This window comes from Suncus etruscus, chromosome 3 (genome assembly GCF_024139225.1).
Source record: "Suncus etruscus isolate mSunEtr1 chromosome 3, mSunEtr1.pri.cur, whole genome shotgun sequence".
Lineage (NCBI taxonomy): Eukaryota > Metazoa > Chordata > Mammalia > Eulipotyphla > Soricidae > Suncus > Suncus etruscus.
The window spans coordinates 79096387-79121119 of NC_064850.1; the positions used below are offsets into that span (position 1 = coordinate 79096387).

Genomic DNA, 24733 nt, shown 5'->3' on the forward strand with positions numbered 1-24733 from the left:
AGCACATATCTTAACCTACCTCTCACTTTCTCTCTCTTTACTTCAACCAATAAACTTATACTTCACTATTCCTCTCTTCCCACAATTCTTTGCTGAGGGAAAGGTGACAAACCTTTCCTTTCCAGAAAAGAGCAAGATCTGGAGCAATAGCACAGTGGTAGGGCATTTGCCTTGCAAACTCAGGACAGACCTTAGTTTAATCCCCAGCATCCTGTATGGCCCCCTGAGCATGCCAGGAGCGATTTCTGAGTGCAGGGCCAAGTGAGACACCAGAAAGCCACCAGGTGGGGCCCAGAAACAAACAAACAAAAAGTGGACTCACTCCAGCCAGTTTACATGGCTTCCAGAGAAAAATTAGGTGGCAGCGATCATCGCCCATGCTGTGCAGAGCAAGTGGACTTCAGGTATAATTCGATGGGCTGTTGTGTGGTGCTGGGAATTTATGCCATGTGTTTCATCCAAGACTTTCCATTCTAAATCTTCCAGGTACTTCCCTGGGTGACAGATGGAGGTGGAGTGAAAGTGATTAATTTCCTTCTTTAAACTGCTGCCTCTCTTTTCTGCATCACAGAAGCCACCCAGGCAACTTCCACTGGCAAAAATCTGCTACAAGCTTGACCATATATGTGATCAGACCTAAATACTACTACATTTAAACTAGCAAAATTAGTCTCTGTGTATTCTATGAATACTAGGGAGTAGGAGGAGAAGCTGTCACTATTTAATAATTAATAAAATTAGATCACTGTTATGCACAGAAAATAATCTGGCTCTCCTGTGGATATGAAAAGCGTCCAAGTTCCCATTTACCTGTCAAGAGGTAACTCTGGCAGCAGCTCTGATTCTCAATAATTTTGATGAGGTAAAACCACTTGCCATTTCCCCCATTGCTGTCTGATTAGACATCAATGAATCCCAGTGAAGCATACAACAGAGCAGTATCAGTGTCCTTCATTCTGTGGAAACAATCCAGAAGGTCCTAGAGAATCATTTCCATGATGGTATTCAATCCATATGGAACAATACCTTATTATTAAAGTCAAAAAGGTAGGAAAAGCCTAACAGAAATTAGAAGCATTCCTAAGCAAATGGAGACACGTCAGAATTCAAAAGGTTTTCATGAAAAGAACAAAACTAATAAATGTTTATCAATGATGATCTAAGTAACCAGAAATCTACATAAATAAAATTGAATTAAAACTATAAATGTATTGTACTTGCCTTCAAAAATATTGTAATAAATATTATAGCCTTATCAAATAAAAGTTTTAAACCATCTAACATAAAAATAACAATAATCTATGAAGCAGGAGGAATTATCAAAGATTGGAGAAAGGCTGAATTGAGAGTTAAAGAGATGGAACAAAAAAAGGTAAAAAGAAGAGCAATGAAGAAAAATAATATATAATAATTATGGGATAATAACTAGATGAAAAAGAAAATGTTTAATATTATAGCTATTGTGTGGCATTACTTCGATAGATTTTTTATATATTTAGTATTAATTATTATTAATAACTACATGAATTATTATAACTACTTTACAGATCTACAATCACCATTTTGCTGAATGCCCTGCCTCATCGCTGACCCTCTACAATTCCCTTTAGGACACCAATCTGACCAAACTTCAGGTACGCTGATTTGGGGGCTGATACCACCAGGGTTTTTTTTTTTTTCAGTGAGTGTATGCACACTTCCTAAATATCTTCCTCTTCCAGGAGATCTGGCAGCTGTGTATCAGTAACTGTAGTGATATCTGGATAATTTCATCTTTTGATGCTATCATCCCTATAGGAAAACATCAATTTAACAGAATGAACAGCTGTCAACAATAGTTTACTAAACCTTCTGCCATTTTATTAATGACTTCATTGGACATACACTAATTTTCACAAATGTCCTTGCTACTGTACATTTTCTTTTTTTCTTATCTAACTTTCTTCTCTTCCTTTTTATTTTCTTTACTTCAATAACTTGATTTTGCTTATTAGAAAACAACTATATTGGGGCCGGGAAGGTAGCGCTAGAGGTAAGGTGTCTGCCTTGCAAGCGCTAGCATAGGATGGACAGTGGTTCAATCCCCCGGCATCCCATATGGTCCCCCCCAAGCCAGGGGCAATTTCTGAGTGCATAGCCAGGAGTAACCCCTGAGCGTCAAACGGGTGTGCCCCCCCCCAAAAAAGAAAACAACTATATTATGATAAACTGTCAAATATCTGATGCATTTTCTTTAAATAAATTTTAAAATGTAAAATAAGCAAATTGAAAATAACAAATATACAAAACAAAAAGTAGCAGAGTTAGAACTTGAGTCTGATGCAGTCAAAAATTTTCAGAGCTTAGTGATGATCCTCTTTTTAAAGTGTTGACTACTGACTTGGGCAGGTAGTCATCTTTGTTTTATTCTTTATGATGGTGAAAGTTTCACTACATAGTTTCAATTTTTGTTGATTTTTTTGAAAAAGGAATTAGAATCTGAAATAAGAAAATTGGATTACTTTTAATTCTATGCTCATGTTATGTCTGTTGTATAATATCCTGCATTAAAATAGCAATTAAAAACAATATTTAAACTTATCAATGGGTTTTTAAATAACATTGATTTAAAAATAAAGAATTTTCACACGTTTGAAAATTTTAATAAATCAAGACAATTTTTATTGAACAAAATTTACTTAACATAAGCAAAGAGAAAGAGATGATTATATATTTAAAAGAGAACATGGACTTTTCCAGTATATAAAAACAGAAAGAGACACACAAAAGAAAAAAAAAAAGACAAAAGCAGAAAAAAATACACAAAGAGAGCTTAGAGAAGAGAGATATTCAAGGAAGAACATCAAATTGAAAGAGCAAGCCTATAGTGTGTAAATTTTTAAAGCTTTATTCATTTAAGAAGCCATTATTGTTTGCATTTTCACATTGAGATAGTCAAAATAGATTGGAAAGAGAGATTCCTCTGTGGCCACTAAATTTTAGAGAAATAAGAATAGAATCAAAAGTGTTTTTATATATTATAGTAAAAGTAGTAAAGAAGATTAAATAATTTAAAAGTGGGGCTAAAGTGATAGCACAGCATTAGGGTATTTACCTTGCTTGTGGCTGGCCTGAATTCAATCTTCCAAGTCTTTTTTATGTGGACCATCATGAGTATGAAACCCGAGTATGAAGCCAGGCAGAAGTAAGCCCTAAGCACTGCTGTCTGTGCTTCTCCCCTCCAAAAATTAAAAATAAAGGTAAGATTAAACACTAAAAATAATGCAATACAAACTTTTTGCATTGTTGTCAATGTTATTGTCTTTTATTTTTGCTTTAAAAAAGGAGGCACACACAAAACCGTAATTTAAAGATTTATATGTGCACACCATGTTTATTTAGCACTTAGTTCAATAACAAGAATATGAAAATAACCAAATGTTAATGACTAATTAATGGATAAATAATTGTAGAATTCTACAGAATTCCAATGAAATACTATGAAGCTATGTAACTTAGATAGAATGGGAGGGCATCGAGTAAATTAAGTCATAGGGAGAAGAACAAATACAGGTTGGTATTTGTTTACAATTGGTATTTGATTTAAAAAAATGTATTCTATCAAATAGTAGGGGGAAAGAAGGAAGAGGCTTACTATTGTCAGACACCTGTAAAAGCACTTTTTACTTTCTCTTTTTTTCTGAGTTAATTAACTCAAGAACCTTTAATTATATCAACCCTGGCCATCAAATGATTTGTGTTGAACTCTGACTAATAAAAGTGGCAGGGAAAGCAGAAGAGAGCTATAAGTGTGACTTGCTCAGTAAGATCCAAGGAGCTTCTTGACAACCTCTGGCCAAAACGTACTTTTCCTCATGACTGTCTGGTTTCTTGTGCAAAATTGCAAGCTGAGACCTCATAAGGAGTTAAGACTTCACAGGAACTTGTGCAGGGAGTTGAAAACTTCAAAACAGTGAATGGGCTACCAAATTTTTCCGGTACTGAATAATAAAACGGGTATCACCATGCCAGCCCACTTCTGTTGCACTGAATGGCTATACCCTCTACTGAAGTATTAGCTTACATAACCCCCTTCTGAGTTACCGCACACTGGTTATTTACCAACATTTTTCAAGAAAAAACTAAACATGGCATATTTGTTAAAAATTCTCCCATACACATGTCCCAAAAGGGAAGAATGTTTTTACAGTAGTGAAGAGTCCTCTGAAACCATAAGGTATATAGAACAACACGTAGGTAAAACACTCCATGATACTGAAACAAAAGGCATCTTCAAGGAGGAAACAGCACTCTCCAAACAAGTGGAAGCAGAGATAAACAGATGGGCATATATTAAGCTTAGAAGCTTCTGCATCTCAAAGGAAATAGTGACTAAGATACAAAAGCCACCCACAGAATAGGAGAAACTATTCACTCAATTTCCATCAGATAAGGGACTAATATCTAAGATATACAAGGTATTGACAGAACTTAACAAGAAAAAAAATACTCAAAAGACTTTCCTAAGGCTAGTACTGGGCCTGGCGGGATAAGCAAAATTGCATTAAAGATGCCTGACAAATATGTGCAGAGAAAAGAGTTCTCACTCAAAGATTCTCCCAGGGTCTATACAGGAGATGGATTTGGAGATGGATAAGCTGGTACTGGCAATTCAAGTATTAGGTACTGTTAAATGGTGCAATGTTTAAAATGGCTATGGATTCATTAAAAAAAATAACACTAAGTGTGACGTCTTTGTTCACTGGATAGCTATCAAGAAAACAATCATTGGAGCAGCATTGGAGATGGGGAAATTGTGGAGTTTGATATTGTGAAAGGACATAAAGGTGAAGCTTCTAACATAGCCAGGGCAAGGGTAGGTAATTCCAGTACAAGGCAGCCACTTTTCACCAAATTGAAATAAATTCCACCACTTCCATCTTTGGCCTCACCGAGCTGAGGCCGCAGTAAAGGGGAGCAAACAGAAGACTTCAGAACAGTGTCACAGACACTGGTGCCCCCACCCTTTTGCAGAGGGTGCTTTGTGAGAGACCCGAGGCCCCTCAACCAGCTATCGCCAATTGAGGGCAATGGGCACTGGGTACTGATCAACTGTGAATATGTGGATGTCTGTGTTGTAAAGAAAGCCTTTTCTCTATCCCTCTAACACTTTCCGTCTTGGCCTCAGAGTGTTCCCTCCTGTATCTTTTCAGATTCGTGCTAAGAGAGATAGAGTCACTGCTTGCAACTGAACTGACCACATGAAGCAGCTTTTTCGAGTGGATTTTTGACCGATGATTCCAATCAGCAGCCACAGGAGATCATCATCACCCTGACTGCTCTTCACCAATAGATTACTTCATCAACTGACCACTATCTGATATTTACCCCATCCAAGAATCTTTTTAACAAATAGAAGAGGGGAGATTGTTGTCAGACACCTGTAAAATCACTTTTTACTGCTTTCTCTCATCATTTCTTTTTTTTTTTTTTTTTTTTTTGGTTTTTGGGCCACATCTGACAGCATTCAGGAGTTACTCCTGGCTCTGCACTCAGAAATCACTCCTGGAAGGCTGGGATCCAAATGGGATGCAGAGGATCTAACTGTCCCAGGTAAGCCAGGTGCAAGGAAAATGCCCTGCGGCTGTGCTATCTCTCAGACCCCATATTTTCACCTTTTCTGAGTTAGTTAGCACAAGTACTCTTAATTATGTCTAACCCTCGGGTGATTTTTAAGTTAACTCTGGCTAATAAAAGTGGCAGGGAAAACAGTAGAGAGAAAGGACCTTGGCTGGCTCAGTAAGAACCAAGAAGATGCTCGACAACCCCTGGCTAAAATGCACCTTTCTCCATGTCTGATTTCTTGTGCAAAACTGCAAGCGAAGACCCCACAGTAGACTAGAGGTGTCTTTACGTATAGAAGTAGTTTTGGCACACTTTGGTGGTACTGAATGTATAGTAACTTTGTTCATCAAAACCGTGAAAACCATGTAAACCATGTTTGCAATAGTGTTAACAAAATTGTAATTTAAAAAATAGTGAATTAAATATACTCCAAGGACGGAGAAACCCCATATCTCTTAGGCCAAGTGAATTCCTTTTCAAATGACCCCAATATTTACTGTGCCAGGGCAGGAGGGAAAAAACAAAAAAGCAAACAGCACAAAACATTGTCTACTTTTTATATATTACTTTTTATCTTCATTTATTATTATTATTATTTTTATTTACCTATCTATTTTTGGTCGATTTCTCTGTTTGGGTGTGGTTATTGAAGCTGTTATCCCCAGTTATACCTACTTTTTTCTCTTCTTTTCTTTCTTTATGTGCTATGCCATGTTTCTTATCTCAAGACCATGGCGGGGTTTTTTTTTTTTTTTTTTTTTTTTTTTGGTTTTTTTGTGGTGCTTATCGTTATTGTTGGAGTCCTCACTGGATATTTGACATTTCTTTTTGTACTGGTGGAGTGTTTCATCTTTTTCTCCTTCATCTTTCAAATCGATGATGAGAGCCTCTAGAAGGATTCCGCCTACTTTCGGAGTATTAGACTTTTATCCCAGTTTATTACTCTTCCCTTCTTCAAACAAAAACTAGCTAGTCCTGCCTCCCAATTAGAGGGGGAAATAAGGGAGGCACCAAGACCAAACAGGTGCAAGACTACTATGTAGTAGGATAGGTACATAGGGGACCACATATTCTAGCAGTCCTGGGGGTGAGGGAAGAGGATATGGGAGATAGGACAAAAAAGGTGTAGGGAGGACAATTTGGTGATGGGAATCCCCCCTGATTTTATGTAAATATTTACCTAAAATATTATTGTCAACAATATGTAAGCCACTATGATCAAATTAAAATTATATTTAAAAAATAGTGAATTATTTTTACATTTTTACAATATCTTTAGTTAAGTGCTGTGATTACGAACATGTTTGTAGGTAGGTTTTAGTTATAAAAAAGAACACCCCTTTCACCAGTGCAACCTTACCACCACCAATGCTCCCATCTTCCTCCTTCTCCATCCCCTGCCTGTCTCTCACTTACTCCCATTGTCATGATAGTTGTTAGTGTAGTTATTTCTTTATCTGTACTCACTACTTTTTGTGGTAAGCTTCATATTGCGAGCCAGTCCTTCTAGCCCTTATCTATCTTGTCTGTTTATTATTACAATAATGTCTTTAATTTTTCTTAAATCCCAGAGATGAGTGAGACAATTATGTGTCTATCTCTCTCTGACTTATTTCACTCAACATAATAGTTTCCATGTCCATCCATGTGTAAAGTATTTTTAAATAAAACTACTGAAATAATTTATGTGAAATATTTTTGGAGCTACATGTGTAGCACTGAAATTGGAACCCAATTATGCTTTACTGTGAAGTTGTTCTCTCCAACTTAATTTAGGATTATATGGTAAAACCATTGGTGGCCCAACATTTTCATGGCCCAGGTAAATGAGAAACTTATATGTAATTTACTAAGAAAGGAAGTACTCAGGCTTTCCATGTTGTGTATCTATAGTTTTATTTTGTGTATATATCTGTGTTAATAAAGAATCTGATAATAACTTGAGGAGCGTTTCCCAGTTTTACAGAAGTTTCTATGTGATTGAAATCAATTGTTTCTTTTGGAAAACCTGCCTATAAAATCCACTGGATATGGTGTTTATATAGAGAAATGTCTACTGTTGCTCTGATATTTTGAATTGTAGGATTATTTGAGTCTAGAAAAAAATGAGTTTGGAAGAGGCATCAAACATCCCTTAAGTCTATGGTTTGATATAACAAAATCTATTTATCACTGTGATTACAATTGAAGCATAGCTGACAGAAGTCTCATGGGTCTTATATATAAGCTTCAATAGTTGCTGTGACCCAAGAAGATAAAAATGAAAAACAGAAGCTATTCATTTAAATGTTTCTGTCTGAATAAATGAAGGTACAAAGTTCCTATTTTATGATATTTGTTGACAAATCAATACCAACCATTTTTTCAGAGGGATTTTCTTTTTCTCTTTTAAGTCTACCTTCATGGCTGTAACTGATGCTGAGAATAAAGAAGCAGGTGGTCCTGCCACTCTCTGAACAAAGAAATGTAACACTGTCAGACATGACACCCTGGTGATTTACTTGTGGATTTATATTTCATGAGTGTCCTTCCCTGTGATAACCTAGCCTGAAGATGCTCAAATTCTCTTTGGAAACAGATAAAGCATCATTTGCCTCATCGCAAAGCTCTGTAGAGAATTCTTCAAGACCAAGAAATCAAAATCAACAAGAGTGCTAACCCCACCCACACCCCCAATCTCATTACCTTTCTTAAAAGGCTGAGACCAGCAGATAGATGAAGGAGGGAGTTAGAATTACCATGGATGAGGCACGGCTGGGCTCAGAACACTCCGCATGCCAGGATTTCTGGGGTGTTTGACTGGTATGTTGGGGGCTCTGGGCAGGACAGCTAGCCATAGGCCCCCTGGGCTGACCACTTAGTCCAGGCGAACAAGATTCCCCCCCACACCAGGCGGGTCTTCAGGGCCACGCCTGGTTAATCGGGCCCTGGGGGGGGGGGTGAGAAATTCTTCCCTAGGCATCCAAAAACTACAGAACCGCGCGGGGGCTCACGCCCCCGTGCGTACTTCATGTATTAAGAGTATTTCTTATTCTTTTGTTATGTTTTGCATATACAGAATGTTCATTTTGCATTCTGCCCTTTCCCACACCCCTACGAAGCTCTTTTTTACTCCTTAACTCTCTAACCCCCTCCCAAACGTCACTAACCTACATTACTCTTTTTAACTTCAGTAGTGTACAATCCTAATCACAGTCCACAGCTGTGCATTGTGTATGACAACCCCAAACTGTTTCAAGATACATATAATGGACACGTATTTCTTTAGAATATTTTGTGTTTCTTCTCTGACAGCTATAATTCTTACTAAATGTTGTCTTATACAGTGACGATTCTAACCACTTTATATCTTCTTTTTTGAGCTGTTTAACGAGAAATTTTGGTGAAAGAGTCCCCCAGTTTAATGCTTATGATTGAACCGTATCATGGAAATAATTGGAATTGTTCTTATGGCCCCCATATGTGACAATAACACCATGTGGCATTGCTTCTTATTTGCATAGGCACATTAAAATGGGAAAATACTATACATACAAATAAGATCCTATCTAATAGAGATTGGAACACACAAATCTTGTAGTGCAAAGGGACCTTACACCCTGAACATTGACATAACGACCTGGCACAGACCTCAGAAGAAAGGGCATTTTCCATTCTCCCCTGAACCAGGGAAGCCATCCACAAAACATCCAGGCTGGTCTATAACATCACCTGGAAGCAATCCTCTACCACGGAAGACCCTACACTGCTCAGACATCGACCTGCTCAAAAGAGACTTCCCTTAACACTGAGAAGACTTAACAACAACTACGACCTGCTTACAGGACAGGGCTCCCTGCATTGCCCTTTGATTGTGAGGTGAAAGGAGAGAACACTCCACATCCTGACTTCAATGTAGGATATGCAGATTCCAGGATCTTTAATACAGAAACATGATACCAACAACAGAGACTGTGTGAAAAATAAAACTGTGTTGGCACTACAAACAATGTCTTGGATTGGACGATCTAGCTTGCCTGGAGCCTAGAGTTGGTCTTGTGCCAGGAAACTTCAGGGGTCGGGTCTCTTTGTATTTAGGCCAAGGTTATTTCTTTCCATGTCCCTCATATTTTGGTGGGCCTATGCAAACAACAATTGCCACTCTAACACCATTTTTACTGTGCTCCTTTGACTCTAATCCTTAAAAAGAACTCACTTAAAATTTGAGGTTAACTTAAGCTAATATGCATGTATATGGAAATGTAAGAAAATACTATGCCTGTAATGTTTAAGGAGTTACGTAAGTTTTATGACTTTGGATTGCCTTGTGTGCTGTTAAGAAATATTATAATGTGTTACAATCTAGGGACTTGAGGGACAAAGTAATTGTACATGGATTCTGTCTTATTTATCTTAATGTCTTTGGCTGAAATTTCAAAGTTAAGGTATCAGCAAGGGGACTTCTGAGAATTATGTTATGGGTGATTGTCCTTCCACTGTAACTTTACCTTGTCCTCTTTCTTTGCATCCTTGTTCTCATAATTAAAAATAAAAATTAAAAAAAAAGAAAAAAAAAGAATTACCATGGATATTCTCCCATATTCTCATAATCTCCAGAGGAAAGAAGCCTTCAGGGAGTTGGTATTTATGACAAAACTGCTTGCTTAGTCTTTGAGGATAAACTTTGTAAGCTATGTGACCATACATAAATGCCAGAATTTATTATTTACAGGTTGTATATTTCTGCCAGGATAATTTAATGAATTCTTTATTGCAAGTATATTATTTTCATCATCAGTACTATAGTCAATAATCATTTAATGGGGCTGGGGAAATAGTGTTTGGATTAAGGTGTTTGCCTTGAGAGTTGATTTGAATTTCTGGCAATAAATATGGTCTTTCAATCACCACCAGAATAACCCCAGAAGTAAAATCAAGGGAAAATCCTGTAGTCCCCAAATAAGCATTTAGTAAACATATGTGACACTGAGTACAATAGAGTATATGGGCTAACTGAAGTGGAATTTCTGCTGCAACAATTTATTTGTCTGCAACCTGATCAATAAATAATGAGTATTAGCATGCACCTACCATTACTGACAATTAACAAATAATGGGGGCAGAGATGGGAAGGCAATTTGGTACAGCAAAACAATAAACTTAAATATTACTGTAATTCTATCTTTAAACTATAATGAAAATATATACAAATAATTAAAAATGAATAAATAATGAGTCAACTTCTACTTTCTACCAAGTAAACACTAAGAAAGTAAGTGCTTGTATAGGATGTCTTCATCTAGGAGTCTGGAGAATTGGGCTCTCTTTTACCTGGTACCCTAAATTAGATATGGCACAAGGAAGTGTCTTCACTTAAAGTTTTAAATAGGTGGAACCAGAAATGTACGCAGAAAAAACTATGTTTTCAGTCACTTTTATCCAGTGTTAACATATGTTTAATATATCTATTTAAGCATAATGATTACAAACATTTTTGTAGTTAGGTTTTCATTAGAAAAGCACACACCCTTCATCAGTGCAACATTCCCAGCACCAATGCCCCTCATCTCCTCCTCAACTAGCCCACTACCTTTATTGAAGATAGGCATTCTATTTCTCTCACTCACTACCATTGTCATGTCACTCTTTGTAGTAAGTTTCATATAGTGGGCCAGTCCTTCCAGCCTTAATCTCTATCATCTCTGTGTTTTATTACAATAATGTCTTATTTTTCTTAAAATCCATAGTTGAGTGAGACTATTTTGTGTCTATCTCTCTCCCTCTGACTTATTTCACTCAGCATAATAGTTTCCATGCCCATCCATGGATCGGAAAATTTCATAACTTCATTTTTCCTAGTGGCTGCATAGTATTCCATTGTGTATATCTACCACAGTTTCTTTAGCCACCCATCTGTTGTTGGGCACCTGGGGTGTTTTCAGATGCTAGCTATTGTAAATAGTGCTGCTGCAATAAATATAGGAGCGCAGAAGACATTTTTGTATTGTGTTTTTGTGTTCCTAGGGTATATCCCTAGGAGTAGTATAGTTGGATCATATGAAAACTCAATTTCCAGGTTTTTTGTTTCTTGTTTTTGTTTGTTTGTTTGTTTGTTTTTGGTCTACAACCGGTGATGCTGAGGGGTCACTCCTGGCTATGTGCTCAGAAATCACTCCTGGCTTGAGGGACCATATGGAACCCCAGGGGGTCAAACCTGGTCAGTCCTAGACTAGCATGGGCAAGTCAGACACTTTACCGCTTGTGCCACCACTCCAGCCCCTCAATTTTCAGTTTTTTGATGAATCTCCATATTGTTTTTCATAAAGGCTGAACAAGGGTGAATGAGAGTTTCTTTCTCCCCACAACTCCACCACCACTGATTGATCCTGTTCTTTGTGATGTGTGCCAGTCTCTGTGGTGTGAGATGGTACCTCATTGTTGTTTTGATTTGCATTTCCAATACGATTAGTGAGTGATGTGGAGGATATTTTCATGTGCCTTTTGGCTACTTCTATTTCTTCTTTGAGAAAGTATCTGTTCATTTTGTCTCCCCATTTTTTATGGGTTTAAATTGTTTTCTTGTTAAATTCTGTCAGTGACTTGTATATCTTAGAATAGCCCCTTATCTGATACATATTGGATAAATAGTTTCTCTCATTCTGTGTATAGCCGTTGTATCCTTGTCACTATTTCCTTTGAGGAGGAGGTGCTTCTCAGCTTAATATATTTTCATTTGTTTATCTCTGCTTCTTCCTGTTTGGACAGTGCTGTTTCTTCCTTGAAGATGCCTTTGGTCTCAATGTCATGGAGTGTCTTACCTATGTGTTCTTCTATATATCTTATGGTTTGGGGTCTGATATCAAGGTCTCTAATCTATTTGGATTTGACCGTTGTGTATGTTGTTAGATGGAAGTTTGAATTCACTTTTTTGCATGTGGCTGACCACTTGTCCAGCATCACTTGTTGAAGAGGCTTTCCTTGTTCCATTTTACATTTCTTGCTCCTTTATCAAAGATTAATTGATTGTATGTTTGGGAAACATTCTCTGAATGCTCAAGACTATTCCATTGATCTAAGGGTCTGTCTTTATTCCAATACAATACTGTTTTAAAGACCATTCCTTTGTAATGTAATTTAAATTTGGGGAAAATGATGCTTCCCATCTTCTTTTTCCTAAGGGTTGCTTTAGCTATTCGTGGGTGTTTATTGTTCCAAATGAATTCCAGGAGTGTTTGATCTACTTCTTTGAAGAATTTCATGGGTATCCTTAGTTCAATTGCATTAAATCTGTACAATGCTTTGGAGAGTATTGCCATTTTTATTATGTTAATCCTTCTGATCCATGAACAGGTTAAAGAGTCAACATATTTTTATATCTTAAAATTATGTCATATTTTCTAACTACTGAAAACTTATGCTAAAATATATAAATATAATCAAATAATGACACACCATTATAAAATGAAAATTACCAGTCTAAACTATTCACCCAATACCCATCAGATAAGGGGCTAATCTCCAAAATATACAAGGCACTGACAGAACTTTACAAGAAAAAAACATCTAACCCCATCAAAAAATGGGGAGAAGAAATGAACAGACACTTTGACAAAGAAGAAATACGCATGGCCAAAAGACACATGAAAAAATGTTCCACATCACTAATCATCAGGGAGATGCAAATCAAAACAACGATGAGATACCACCTCACACCCCAGAGAATGGCACACATCACAAAGAATGAGAATAAACAGTGTTGGCGGGGATGTGGAGAGAAAGGAACTCTTATCCACTGCTGGTGGGAATGCTGTCTAGTTCAACCTTTATGGAAAGCGATATGGATATTCCTCCAAAAACTGGAAATCGAGCTCCCATACGATCCAGCTATACCACTCCTAGGAATATACCCTAGGAACACAAAAATACAATACAAAAACCCCTTCCTTACACCTATATTCATTGCAGCTCTATTTACCATAGCAAGACTCTGGAAACAACCAAGATGCCCTTCAACAGACGAATGGCTAAAGAAACTGTGGTACATATACACAATGGAATATTATGCAGCTGTCAGGAGAGATGAAGTCATGAAATTTTCCTATACATGGATGTACATGGAATCTATTATGCTGAGTGAAATAAGTCAGAGAGAGAGAGAAAAACGCAGAATGGTCTCACTCATCTATGGGTTTTAAGAAAAATGAAAGACACCCTTGTAATAATAATTTTCAGACACAAAAGAGAAAAGAGCTGGAAGTTCCAGCTCACCTCAGGAAGCTCACCACAAAGAGTGATGAGTTTAGTTAGAGAAATAACTACATTTTGAACTGTCCTAATATTGAGAATGTATGAGGGAAATGTAGAGCCTGTTTAGGGTACAGGCGGGGGTTGGGGGGGGAGGAGGGAGATTTGGGACTTGGGTGATGGGAATGTTGCACTGGTGATGGGTGGTGTTCCTTTTATGACTGAAACCCAAACACAATCATGTATGTAATCAAGGTGTTTAAATAAAAAAAAAATTAAAAAAAAAATTACCAGTCTAAAGAAGAACTAGTGTTTCCTCTTCATGTTAAATTTATCTGTAAACTGTATTCTTCTCCTCCATTATGCCTTTCCTACAAAATTGGAATACTAACTTGAACTTGGGACTAATTATTGATTTGCTATATTAATTTTGACATGTACATTTATAACCAGAAAATACATTGTAAAGTCTTGCTTGATTCTGACTGCTACAACATTTCCTAGAAACTACTGGTGTGACTCCTATATACAAATAGATACATGTACCTACATGCTTTAAAATATTTACATCTTTGTAGTTCAAGTAAAATCAGAAGTCTTTACTATCTAACAAAGTTTTGAAATTAAAATTACACTGGCCTTATAATATTTTATTGGAATTCCTTTAGAGTTATGAGACATTATATACACAACTAGAATCATTGCTTTTAATTAAATTGATACCATTAGCTTATGTTAATCATCTGGGCCAATAATCTGTTTATTCCAAAAACTCTTACAGCTTCTCCTTTTTAAATCAGAATTGATATGTTATACTTTGATGTGTTATATTTTAAAGTATTAAGATGTTTATCTTTTTCAAATGCGCTGACATGTTTATTCATCATATTATACAATTGATTCACTTGTTTATTCTTTTCTATCTATTTGCAATCATTCTGGATTCAATCTCCAGCACTACACATGATCCCCAAACCCACCAGGAATAATTTCTGAACACAGCCAGGAGTAAGTCATGAGCACTGACAGTTGTGTCCCCCAAAAAAACAAAATTAAAAAAATCAATCAATTTATATGACATTAGTAACTGTTTAATTTTAGTTTACTTAGTCATCTCTCTTTTAATTATTTCATAATCCTCAATTTTAAGAGAATTCATTATAAAGAGGCTTTAGCAAACTTCCATCTATTTTTATAATATAACTGTAACTATTTTTGTTATTGTTGTTATAAGGAATATAATTCTGACTGTATTCCCGAACTCAGGAGGGTTGACTAGGTCCTGCAGTACTGGTTAGAAGAAAGTCAACGCACTAGCATCCCCCAAGACCAGTTTAAGTCTCACTCACATATGTAAGGTATGTACTTTACCATTTGAGTCATATCTCTAGACCCATAACTAAATATTTTTAACTTTTCTCTTTATTTAAACATCTTGATTACAAATATGATTATGAATAGGTTTCAGTCATGCAAAGAACACCCCCTTCACCAGTGCAACATTCCCACCACCAATGTCCCAAGTCTCCCTCCATCCCACCCCATCTCCACCTGTACTCCAGACAGGCTTTCCAGTTCCCTCATTCATTCACATGGTTATGGTAGTTCTCAATGTAGTTATTTCTATAACTGCACTCACCACTCTTTGTGGTGAGCTTCATGGAGTGAGCTGGAAGTTCCAGCCCTCCTCTCATTGTCTCTGAGGATTGTTCCAAAAATGACTTTTATTTTTCTTAGAACCCATAGATGAGTGAGACTATTCAGTGTCTCTCTCTCCCCCTCTGACTTATTTCACTCAGCATGATAGATTCCATGTACATCCATATATAGGAAAATTTCATGACTTCATCTCTCCTGACAGCTGCATAATATTCTATTGTGTGTACCACAGTTTCTTTAGCCATTCGTCTGTTGAAAGCCATCTTGATTGTTTGCAGAGCCTGGCTATTGTGAATAATGCTGCAATAAATATAGGTGTGAAGAAGGGGTTTTAGTATTGTATTCTTGTATTCCTAGGGTATATCCCTAGGAGTGGAATAGCTGGGTCTAATGAGAGCTCAATTTCCAGTTCTTGGAGGAATCTCCATATCGCCTTCCATAGAGGTTGGACTAGACAGCATTCCAACCAGCAGTGGATAAGAGTTCCTTTCTCTCCACATGCCCACCAGCACTAATTATTCTCATTCTTTGTGATGTGTGCCAATCTCTGTGGTGTGAGATGGTATATCATCATTGTTTTGATTTGCATCTCCCTGATGATTAGTGATGAGGAGCATTTTTTCATGTGCCTTTTGACCATTTGTATTTCTTTTTTATTAAAGTGTTTGTTCATTTCTTCTCCCCATTTTTTATGGGATTAGATTTTTTTTTGTAAAGTTCTGTTAGTGCCCTGTATATTTTGGATATTAGCCCCTTATCTGATAGGTATTGGGTGAATAGTTTTTCCCACATGGTGGGTGGCTCTTGTAACCTGGGCACTATTTCTTTTGAGGTGCAAAAGCTTCTCAGCGTGATATATTCCCATCTGTTTGTCGCTGCTTCCACTTGTTTGGGAAGTGCTGTTTCCTTCTTGAAGATGCCTTTAGTCTTAATGTCATGAAGTGTTTTACCTATGTGTTGTTCTATATACTTTATGGTATCAGGTCTGATATTAAGGTCTTTAATCCATTTGGATTTTACCTTCATACATGATGTTAAGTGGGGGTCTATGTTCGCTTTTTTTGCAAGTGGCTAACCAGTTTTGCCAGCATCACTTGTTGAAGAGGTTTTCCCTGCTCCACTAAGGATTTCTTTCTCCTTTTTCAAAAATTAGGTGATTGCATGTCTGGGGAACATTGTCTGAGAACTCAAGCCTATTCCACTGATCTGAGGGTCTGTCTTTATTCCAATACCCTGCTGTTTTGATAACTATTGCTTTGTAGTACAGTTTAAAGTTGGGTAAAGTAATGCCTCCCATTTTCCTTTTCCCTAGGAGTGCTTTAGCTATTCAAGGGTGTTTTTTGTTCCAGATGAACTTCATAAGTGTTTGATCCACTTGTTTGAAAAATGTCATGGGTATCTTTAGAGGGATTGCATTAAATCTGTACAATGCTTTGGGGAGTATTGCCATTTTGATGATGTTAATCCTGCCAATCCATGAGCATGGTATGTGTTTCCATTTCCATGTGTTCTCTCTTATTTCTTGGAGCAGGGCTTTATAGTTTTCTTTGTATAGGTCCTTTTTGTCTTTGGTCAAGTTGACTCCAAGATATTTGAGTTTGTGTGGCACTAATGTGAATGGGATTGCCTTCTTGATGTCCATCTCTTCCCTATCGTTATTGGTATATAAAAAGGCCGTTGATTTCGGTGTGTTAATTTTGTAGCCTGCCACCTTGCTAAATGAGTCTATTGTTTCTAGAAGCTTTTTGGTATAGTGTTTAGGGTTTTCTAAGTAGAGTATCATGTCATCTGCAAACAGCGAGAGCTTGACTTCTTCCTTTCCTATCTGGATTCCCTTGATATCTTTTTCTTGCCTGATCGCTATAGGAAGCACTTCCAGTACTATGTTGAGGAGGAGTGGTGAAAGAGGACAGCCTTGTCTTGCCCTAGAATTTAGAGAAAAGACTTTTACTTTTTCTTCATTGAGGATAACATTTGCCATTGGCTTGTGGTAGATGGCTTTAACTAGATTGAGAAAGGTTCCTTTCATTCCCATCTTGCTGAGAGTTTTGATCAAGAATGGGTGTTGGACCTTATCAAATGCTTTCTCTGCATCTATTGATATGATCATGTGATTTTTATTTTTCTTGTTGTTGATGCTGTGTATTATGTTGATAGATTTACGGATTTCACTAATTTTCTCATCAACCAGGTCTGATTTCATTAATTTAATTCAATTAATTATTTGGGGGGTCACATCTGGCAGCGCTCAGGGGTTTGTCCTAGCTCTATGCTCAGAAATCGCTCCTGACAGGCTTGGGGGGGGCATATGAGATACCGGGAATCAAACCACCGTCCTTCTGCATGCAAGGTGAATGCCTTATCTCCATGCTATCTCTTCGGCCCCAATTTAATTTTTTTTGTTTCTAAACTTTCTAAAGTTCTATTTGGTTGTTTTAAAAAATATTCCCTGAAATTCTTTCCTATTATTCTTTATTTAGATTTCTTAATTTATTAAAATGTTAAACATTTAATCAACTATTTAATATTTTTAAATGTTTTAGGTTTAGTTATTCAATATCACAATATTTTAATATTTAAATATGTAATTTTGGAGCTGTACAATGGTAGGGCTATTGCCTTGTACACGGCCAACCTGGAATGGACCCGGGATTGATCCCTGGCTCAGATATGGTCCCCCGAGCCTGCCAGGAGTTATTTTTGAGTACAGAGCCAGGAGTACCATATTTGCCGGTGTATAAAATGACTGGGTGTATAAGACGACCCCCTAATTTTGCAGTTAAAACATAGGTTTAGACCTATATTCACTGTATCAGACAGAACGTTCCTGTGCTACAAGTGTATGTACCACAGTGAGCCAATCACAACAAGCAAAGGTTCAAAAGTTATACTGTAATAGACTTCCTCTCTGACTCTGGCCAATCTGAGCAGGCTTTTTACAGTGTAGATTCGGGTCCAGAACACTGTATAATTTGCATGCATAAAAAGCTTGCTTGGATTGGCTGAGTTAGAGAGGTGGTCCGAGCAGCCTTGCAGTGATTGCTGCAGGATCGAGTTGAAAAATTTGTTTTGTGGCAATATTCAGACAATTTTCGTTTAGCGGCATATTGAAACATTTTTTGGGATTACTCGGCATATAAGACGACCCCCGATTTTGGTTGACTTTTTTTGTTTCAAAAGTTGTCTTATATGCCGGAAAATACGATAACCCCTAGCACTACCAGGCATGTCCCTAAACCTTCCCAAAAATGTAATTTGACTTTTTTTTTTAACTACAAACAGATTTTATTTGGATGTGCGAGGAATGGGAGGGAGAAGATAAGAGAAAACAGCAAGCAACATGCTCAAGTGAGAAGTTAGGCTTCTTCAAAGGCAGAGAAAAACCAGAATACAGTTCAGCATAAAGGTTGGAAAGTCTGTATCTCAAGAAAAAAGGATGTGGGCCAGATGGGCTCAGCTACTATGTATCCAGACAGCACATGAGACAATTTTACTTATTTTCAATTTTGTTTTAAATTTATTTATTTTATTTAAGATTGAATGATTAAATTTTACAAGTTTCAGTATGCATCATTAAAAATCAACATGTATGTGTATATACTAATTAAATAAATCACTGAAAAACCCAATTCTACTTTCACACAATTGCACGTTTTGTCCCTTTTACCAACCTTCCAAAGTCTTTTCTCTGGTGATCATTAATTGGTCTTACAGTCCAAAAGTTTATATTTGTTTTATTTGTTTCTGGTTTTTCTATATGATACATATGATTAAAATCACATGTGTTTTTGTTCTCCAATATGATAATATTTTGTAGAATTTAAACCATGTGATTCCAAGAAGATGAAGAAACAGTGGGTTCATCCAAGGAAGATATCATTTTGCTTTTACTGAAAGCCATCAGGGAGTGCTTATTTGATGTTACTTTGACCTAGTTTTAAGGGCTTGGCTTGGTAAGTATGGTTAAGACTCAGGTTCTTTTTCTGTCCTGACTTAAGTCTTCCTTCCTCAACTGTGGCATTTTTCTCAGAAAAAAAAATGCTGCTTTTGTGCTTATTTAGTGTTCAGCTCCCTAGTCTTTCACTATTCTCTGTGACACAGCTGAGAAAAGTGCAGAATGTGACATTCAAATGCCTATGATCTGAATGTCACTCCCTAGTCTATAGCATGTATTATCTGTAAGATTGTACAGGGAGGCATTACTCATAATTCTAATCTACCATTTTCCATGGGCGATGTCAAAGTTATGTAGTAAATGCTAAAATTAAAAACAAAACATTTGTTTGACGTTTTCCTGGACATGGTTGTATTTCATGAGATGCTTACTAGAATATTAATTTTTCAAAAAGGGCTAAAATTTGCCAGAAAGCCTATCTTTTAGGTGCTCCTTCATGTCTTTTCTTTCCCAACTTTCTTATTCTGGCTTCCTTCCCCTTTGGGTTAATAACAGAAATTTCATCTGTCACTCATTTGCAAAACCAATTATTTCTTTTCCTTTTTCCTCAATACTCTGCAATAAGATTACTTACTATATTTTCCATCTTAACACTCTGTCCTTCCTTAGCACTTCTGAGATTTTATTATCCTGACATGATTTACTAATTTATTTAACTAATGTAGTTACAATTATTTACAGTAAATACAGATAATTAACTATTTCTCTTATATTCATATTTGCTAGAAATGAGACATCTCATTCTATCTAACAGTACAACTAGAACATGCATGTTAAATATGTGTCTATTATACATATTTTTTGTTATTGGTTCCTCCCAGTGTTGTTTAGGGTCTTCTCCTGGTTTTGTGTTCAGGGACCACTCTGGCAGGCTTGGAGACCACATGGGATGCCAGGGATTGAATATGAATTAGCTTTATGCAAGGTAAGTACCATGAACAGTACTGCTGTCAAGATAGGTACATACTGATCCTCTCCAATTCTGACTCACATAATTTTCTCCCTGTTAGGCAGGGTTAAATCCCATCTCCTGTTCACTGCATTGATGCTCTCTGAAGATACCTTCTTGGTTTCCAATCAATTAAATGCTTGTTAACTGAGGGTTGACCTTTGGCTCTCTCCACTCTCTCCCCCTCACCTGTATCATCATTTCTGAATAAAGGCCACAAGTTTCATAACAGACCTTTGTTTAAATGATGTCATAGAATGAGAGAGGGAGGAAAGTTTCAGGTTGTCTTATGAGATGCTTTCTTGGATAAGAGATAACCAAGGCCATTATCATTCCGAGAGAATGTTATAAAAGAAGCCACAGGGTTATAAATTCGTGAAAATTTTGGTGCCTTCTGAAATGGATAATTATTTAGTGGCTATATTTAATATTTTAGAATTTCTTTTTATCATCCAGTTAGGAAAGTTTTTGCAAATCTTCATGAGTTGCATCAATAACATTATAACTGGCCACATTAGTTTTAAGATATTTCTGATCTTAAATATTTCTTAAGATATTTCTGAGCTTGAAATTTACTCATCTCAGACTAAGTAATATCAAACTCTCCTCATCCTGAACTGCTAGCTGCTGCCAAGTAAAAGAGACAAAGTGAGTGAGTCATACTATCTTGGGTCTGCTATCCTTTTGATTCAAGTATAATAAGCCATTCTCCAAGTAACACAATAAATCAAACTTTACTATTTCAGAAAAGGAACGGTGCTGCAGTTTTATAGTTACAATACATTTCTCAATGTTTTCATTACTTTGAGGTAACAGAGAAAACGAAAAGGGCAAGTGGATTCTTGGGCCATTAAAGTCAGCATTAGACTCTACTGAATGCCCCTGAGGTACTGTAATTGTCTCCTGTAATATGCACCTTGTCATGTTTGGTTTCCAAAACTATTAGTGACTCTTCACCATTTCTTATCAGTCTCCCACTTGTGACAACAAAACTGAATTTGTTGTTGTCCTGACATTTGAAACATGAACATTAGCTGAGACAAGAAGCAGGGTCATAAAGTTTCAGGAAAGCCATATCTGCAGGCTGAATATAGAAAAGTAGAAAATTACTAATGTGAGGGATGTTCCTATATATTCCATTCACTCTGAAATCAATGTTTCTTGAGTTGGTTTCATGCTATACCACCAGTTCTTATACATATTTACAGCAATCTCTACAACATCTATGATATATTACATGATGAAAAGCTTTAATGTACCCAAATGACATTTATTTTTGGCTAATGTACTACAAGAAGCAGACAGACAAGCATCAAGCACTTCTGGATAAATCATGCCACATATCACATCATCTCAGACAAGTTGTGTATAGAGGAGATTTCATGTTATCAGTGAGTCCTACTGGCAGTGAGTTAAACCAAAAACAAACTTAAAGTCAGAGTATTGAAATGTTTATTCAGGTGAGGTCTTCAAAAATATTTTTTGTACACACTAATTAGCAAAAATTAAAGTGTCTCCTTCAATACCAATTAGTAGTTTTACAAATCATTTATTCTTTGCTTTCAGTATTCTGTTCTAAATATTTTCTGAATATTGTTATTAGAATCTCACTCAATATCTGATTTGTCCAGTAGACAATCCCACTAACTTTTCTTCACCTCAGTATCCTTGTTTATAAGTAATTTTATCTACATCACAGAACTATAGTAAGGACCATAAACAATCAACTTAAAGATATAAAATCCTAGCTATAAATTTGTCTACCTGACTGCCAGAGTCTCTACCAGCTCTCAAGTTCTCTTTGCCAAAGGACTAATAATTCAAATATGAGATTTCATGAAGTCTCATTTGCTTTTGGATATTCTTTGGTTGTCTAAACTCTTACCTTAACCAAATGAGGATTTCCCAAATTAAAGGTCTCTGGGCTGGACTTGCCCAAGCAAGATAAATGACACACCCACATTTTTTAGTTGGGAAACTGTATCAATTAGAATGTATAGCAAACAACACACTTAGATCTTACCTTCTCGGGGATCTTGAATATGGAAACACACTATGTAATTCCCAGAAAGATCAGATTTATATCCTGATCTTCTTCCTTGTCCCCATTAAAGACCCATGAAAATCAGTCACTCTCTCCCTTTGACCATGACTTAATTTTGTAAATTGTGAGTGATACAACTTGCCCAGTCTACCTCAAAGAATAAATGATGTCTTTTTTTTTGGGGGGGGAGCACACCTGGTGGCACTCAGAAGTCACTCCTGGCTATATGCTCAGAAATTATTCCTGGCTTGGGGGACCATATAGGACGCCAGGGGATCGAACCGCAGTCAGTCCTAGGTTAGCACGTGCAAGGCTGACACCCTACCACTTGCGCTACCACTCTGGCCCCATGATGAAGATGTCTTTTGCAAGAATATGCTATTGTCATTGCTTGTGATGCTATCAGAATAAAGAATCCCTGGACACTGAAGCATGGGCTGTTCTTTGAAGCCTATTCAGTGACAGCTTTTCTTATTTTATAGATAGAAATCCTCTCTATCCTGGATACTCTACAAGTACTTCAGGAGTTTTTAAATACATAAATAAATACATACATACTTTAACACATTGCATATGTTCACACCCTACTGAAGTCATTGAACCCCAGAGTCCACATTTTTCACTCTAGAAAGCCCAGGACCTGGCACTAACCTGGCACACATCATGTCTGTGAAGGAAATATTTGGAGTAACAAAGCCGTCTGTAAAAAATGTTTATATCCAGAAGTTTCTTTAAGTCTTTAGGATATCACAAGCTTGGAGACAGAAAACTGTACAGAAATTTGGTTTCTGTAAATGCTGGATTTAAAGCAGAAGATAAATATGAGAATATTACAATAGTATGGCAATTTTCAAATGCACAGTGGCCTATTTTATATTCAAGTTTTTTCTTCAGGAGTATAAAACCAAAATTCTTTAAACCCTTTATTCTATTTTAAAATTTTTATCCCCACAATATTTTTAAGTAAATTACTGTAATTATAAATTGGGTTATCTGGTCATTTTGATGAGGCCACAACAAAAGAAATACCAGTAAATTACTCCATGGCACCCATTGTTTCTTTCTAAGGCTCATTAAATACACAAAAGTCTGCCCACAGAGGCCAAGAGACATAAACAAAATATTTCCATTGTAAAGAGGAATGCGAAGCAGCTAAACTAGAAATTTCACTAGGTTTTTATTCTCTCTACATCAGCATGATCTCAAGATGGAATGTAATCCAACAGTTCAAATTGGAACAATTTGAGAATATTTGTTCCCAAAGCAAGTAAAGCATGCAAAAATGTAGTCTGAAGAATAACAGTGATATTTAGCAGCTTTTGTTCTTAGTTGTTGTTGTTGTTGTTGTTGTTGTTTGGCCACACTTGGTGATGCTCAGGGTTTCTCAGGGGTTACTCCTGGCTATGCACTCAGAAATTGCTCCTGGCTTGGGCAGGAGCTGGACAAAAACCCAATAATATTAACATCATTTGCTCCTTTGCTTTTTATAGTAAAAGAGCATGCCACAATAGTTTGTAATCATATTACACGATGTTATGTCTAAAGACATGGTTTATCAGGAAAATGGTCATTGATATTTTTTCTATATGATAAGGCATTTCTAACCATAAACCACCAGGGCAACCAGAATATTAAAAAATATTCTGAATGTCTTTTATTTTTCTTAAAACCCATAGATGAGTGAGACCATTCTGCGTCTTTCTCTCTCTCTCTCTCTGACTTATTTCACTCAGCATAATAGATTCCATGTACATTCATGTATAGGAAAATTTCATGACTTCATCTCTTCTGACGGCTGCAGATATGTACCACAGTTTCTTTAGCCATTCAACTGTTGAAGGGTATCTTGGCTGTTTCCAAAGTCTTGCTATGGTAAATAGTGCTGCAATGAATATAGGTGTAAGGAAGGGATTTTTGTATTGTATTTTTGTGTTCCTAGGGTATATTCCTAGGAGGGTATAGCTGGATTGTATGGGAGCTCAATTTCCAGTTTTTGGAGGAATCTCCATATTGCTTTCCATAAAGGTTGAACTAGATGGTATTCCCACCAGCAGTGGATAAGAGTTCCTTTCTCTCCACATCCCTGCCAACATTGCTTGTTCTTATTCTTTGTGATGTGTGCCAATCTCTGGGGTGTGGGGTGGTACCTCATAGTTGTTTTCATTTGCATCACCCTGATGACTAGTGATGTGGAGCATAATAACTTTCAGACACAAAAGAATAAAGAGCTGGAATTTACAGCTCACCTCATGAAGCTCACCACAAACAGGGATGAGTTTAGTTAGAGAAATAACTACGT

The 24733-nt window shown here is 36.7% G+C and overlaps 1 pseudogene; it reads left to right on the top strand.

Moving 5' to 3' along the window:
- Positions 1-336: 336 nt before the first annotated feature.
- Positions 337-24733, top strand: part of LOC126004369 (T-complex protein 1 subunit eta-like) — a 127693-nt pseudogene continuing 103296 nt past the window's right edge.